The sequence below is a fragment of the Lepidothrix coronata genome, unplaced genomic scaffold (genome assembly GCF_001604755.1).
Source record: "Lepidothrix coronata isolate B3197 unplaced genomic scaffold, Lepidothrix_coronata-1.0 Scaffold37, whole genome shotgun sequence".
In the NCBI taxonomy this organism is placed as follows: Eukaryota; Metazoa; Chordata; class Aves; order Passeriformes; family Pipridae; genus Lepidothrix; species Lepidothrix coronata.
The window spans coordinates 7,619,635-7,623,930 of NW_016690217.1; the positions used below are offsets into that span (position 1 = coordinate 7,619,635).

The 4,296-nt window shown below is 38.2% G+C and overlaps 1 long non-coding RNA gene across 1 annotated transcript in view; it reads left to right on the forward strand.

Annotated features, from left to right (window-relative positions):
• The first annotated feature begins 626 nt into the window (after positions 1-626).
• Positions 627-4,296, forward strand: part of LOC108496207 — a 16,516-nt gene continuing 12,846 nt past the window's right edge. The window contains exon 1 of the long non-coding RNA XR_001874391.1: positions 627-678. This is a non-coding gene — a long non-coding RNA (uncharacterized LOC108496207). The remainder of the gene's footprint in view (positions 679-4,296) is intronic.

Here is a 4,296-nt window from a genome sequence, read left to right on the forward strand (position 1 = left end):
CTATTGCTTTGGCTTGTGATACTATTTTATCAAGTTGTTATCTCCCCATGCTGACACTGAGGTTATTGTCTGCCAGGTTTTCCTTCATGCAGACTCTCTCCTTTATTTCTGCTGCTGTCCGCACTGTTTAGTACTTTGAGCCTCATTAGCTACAGCCTTTTTTCTGTCCCCTAGACCATCATCCATGTTTCTTCAGTCTATACAGAAAAAAAGTAATCCACTTTGTTTGATGCTATTATTAAATCAAAACCTTTAAAAATACATACCTTGGTGTTTTCTAATCATTTATTACTGGAACAACAAAAGGCCTCTTCCTGCTAATTTTTTTGAGCAGTATGTTCCTTCCTATGACACAGCACTGTCAGAAAACACGCTATCCCCTTCTCTACTATGAATTTCATCTTATGCCTCTCATTCTAGTCATAACAGGGTCAAAGAGGGTATCTGCATTTCTCTGAATGTAGTGAACATCACTGCTTTAAAGTCCGGACTTTTCCTCCTGCACATGTTACAGCAGGGCCAGTATCTTGTAACTTCCAAGATCAAAGCCTTTAAGAGGCAGCCAGCTCAGCTCAGCTGAGCACGTGGAAGTGGTGGCAGTTAAATGTGGGACAACTGCCAGGATTGCCTCTACCAGTATGATTCCATTAAGATCTGCCTTCCTTGCTATGGTAGCAGGTGAGGTTATTTGCATATGGCACTGTGGGCCTCGTTCACCCTTATACAAAACCTTCTTATATTGCCTGATGAAACACTTCTGGCCTTCTATTATTTTTACTCTTAGAGAAAACAGTGGGGTTGTTCATAGTTATGCTCTTTTCATGTTTGTACTAGAGATGGTCTCTTTTCCTGTTGAAAACACAGAAACGTGTAAAATGCCCTTGCACTTCAGCTCTATCTGGGATGTGCCCTAACCAAAACCAGAACTAGAACTGAGTACCTGCTGTGTCAGATTTGTGGGTTAGGCTCTACATTTCTGGGCCCAGATCCCACCCCATGGGAGGAGCAAGTAATTGTAATACCTTCTTCGTAGAGGAAGGTATTAAAAGGAGTAATATGAGTTAAAAATTGCCAGAGCAGATAGGCCAAAGTAAATTTTGTGAGACACATTATATAAATCTTAGAGCTGATACCTGAAGTGACGCATTAAGTTAAAGATAGTAACTGCAGAACTGTGTATTGCAGTATATGTAATGCATTAAATATTAAAGTGTTAATTAATGTCTTGGACCTTAACAAGAGGGTAGATGTGTACCTCATGGCTTAATAGTGTAGGTCTATGGTACTGCCTTTTTCCAGCACCCTGGGAGCTACACCACCCTCTTCATTGTTGTGAAGAGCAAGACTTTCATGCTGCTATAGTCTTTGATGCCTAGAGGTCATTCTGTTGCTCAACAGAGGAACTGGCTAAGCCACCACCAGCCAGCTGGTAGAACATTTGTAGGAGCATTAATGCCAGTAGACACACTTTAAACAGAGTATACTAAGCGCTTATGAGTTTCAGCCAGGGGAACAGAGTTGGATATGTGGATTTGTAGCCTGAAGTTAGGTGGAAGAGAGGAGTTTGTGTGTGAGTTTATGTAAAACCCTTAGTTCATAGTACTTACAGCCTGAGACTGAAGGAAAAAAAATTTCTTGGATAACAGGAGATGTCATAAAAGACTTTTCCAGTGCCATTCCTGTTCAAGGAACAGTTTTATTGAGAAAAAGCCATCTGCTGCAGAGTATCAGTAAAGAGATCATAGTAGAATTAAAATGACCTATAGTAATTCAAATAATAACAATACAGTCCTGGTTTTAAGTTAAGAAATTACTAAAATTCTTATAGACTGAAATTCTAGAGAATATGAAAAAGCCTCTAGGGCTTGGATTTCCAAAATAGCTAAGTACCCGGAATAATGTGGTGCGATGGAAATCTCCTTACTGAGAAGCATGAAGTGGAGACCTCATAGCAACCTTCCAGTAACTGAAGCAGACCTACAGGGAAGCTGAAGAGGGACTCTTTGTCAGGAACTGTAGTGATAGGACAAGGAGCAATGGGTACAAATTGAAAGAGGGGAAATTTAGGCTGGATATGAGAAAGAAATTCTTCAATCTGAAGGTAGTAAGGCACTGGACCTGCACTTGAAGTGAAACACGTGTTTATAAAGTGTATTGTGTCCTTTGAATATATAAAGGCAAAAGGAAACAAAACCTACCTGTTTTTTGAGCAAAGTCCTAGAATGCATCAAAGCCCAAAACACACAACAACTTTTAGTTGCCCTTCTAGCCCAGTGCTGGCAGGGTTCTGTTCAAGCAGTTTTTGAATGTACACTGTTCTGTTGAGAGGTAGTACCTACAAAGGCTTAAAATACTTTTTGTTCTGTCTGGGGGACTTAGTTTTCTGCACAATCTTTCTGTAAACATTTCAGGAACTGATTCCTCACACTGGTCAAATGGCATTTTCTCAGTCATTCCTTATGGACTTGTCTGGGCAGTTCTCTTTCCTTCTGCTGAATCTTCAGCTGAATGATTCAATGTACAGTTTGTGCATTTATCCCTATTGTGAATGCCTGGGATAATTTAGACAATTATTTTTACAAAATGAGCTTGTAAGTTCCCAACAGAAAAAAGTATCATGCGAAAGCAAACCAGAGTTTGTCTCGATTGGTCAAGGTTGTTCCTCACTTGCTTATAAGAATGACTTTTGATGATGTAATGTAAATGGACCGAAATAACTTGAAATTTTTTGATAGATTTATATATTGGAGTAGCTCTTCAGTAAAACTCACTACATATTTTTACTACAATTAAGGAAGTGGATACCCTGCTTATTTAAAAGTAATGTATCTAGTAATATTCTTCTCTGAAATGGATGGTATTAGTTGCTGGTTTTTAAATGCTGTGCCTCAAAAAAAGCTAATCCTTTGGTAGCAGCTTAACTTGTACTAGTGTGAAGAAAAGAGTGGAATGTTTGTATTTAGGTACCTACATTTGTAGGCATATATGTTTCAATATATGTAAAGCCTTCTTGCCTCTGTGTTTGGCATTTATGATCAATAGCAGTTGCATAGCTAGACCATAAAGGTCTAGGTGAATTCTTCAGAAAATATGTAATAATCGTGCTTCTATTTATGTGTCAACAACAGTAAGCTTAGAGCATGAATCATTTACTTAGAACTCAAGTATTTCATATTCCTTCCTACACATGCTGTTCTCATTTGCTTGATTAGCTGCTTCTGGTATGTTAGAGAGTTTATTGTGTACTCATTTACCTTTCCCATTACATGATTTGCATGCATTTATTTGACTGTGGTTCCAGACACTGTTCCTACTGTTGTTACTTTGGTTTACATGTGTTCTGAAGCTGTACTGTTATTGAGCCTTATCTAAAGGAAATCCCAGATGGTTCCTGCAAGGTAGAGGAACAAGTTGATGATTGCTTTTCTGAGCAAACATTTTCCAAACAAGTTGCCCTGTCAATTTTGATTTAGTACAACTGATTATAGCACAGTTATGTTGCAAAGATAACTGTTTCTTTTGATGTTCTTGTAATGGAATCTCTCCATAATTTATTAACTAGATATCAACCTAAATATTAAGATATATTGAGCACAGTCAATTTTTTATTGCTATTTGAATTCAATAAAGGACAGCGTTTATAAGAAAAGTTACCACCCGTGAGCCAGATAAAAGATAAGGAGCATATATCAAGAAAGTCCTTGGTTAGGGTTTGAACTGATACCCTCCATTTTGTATGGAAAAACCAACAAAACAAGATTTTAAAAAGCAAATAAGAAGTACCACGGAGATTGTGCTGAGTTAGACACTGTCATAGAAGATGAAACATAAGAGGAATTACAGCACTGGGTTGATACTTGGCCTAATTAAGGTTCTGGATGTCACCTGTATAGGTAGAATGTTTTTGGATCTCAGAAAATTTAAAAATGCTGCCTTTGAGTTATTGAAATACATGAGCTGGAAGTGTGGTGAGTTAGAACTTCTCTAACAGCAAGACCTTGCTGAGCAGGTCCTTGCACAAGAACTGCAACTGGCTACTGGGTTTATAAGTGCTCAGAAGGCAAGGAGAAAAGGTACAAGAAATACCTTAATGTGGGGATGAAGCTTCAATACAGTTCGTAGCAATAGTGTTAAATATGCAGAGATGGAATTTGTCATGGTTTGAGATAGCCCCAAAAATCTACTTCCCCTAGTCCTAGCCCCCTTCTACATCTCAACATAATGTGAGATGGGTTTTTCCAGACAAAACACATCAGACTCAAAGTAGGGGAAAGGGAATATATTACAATGACTGTA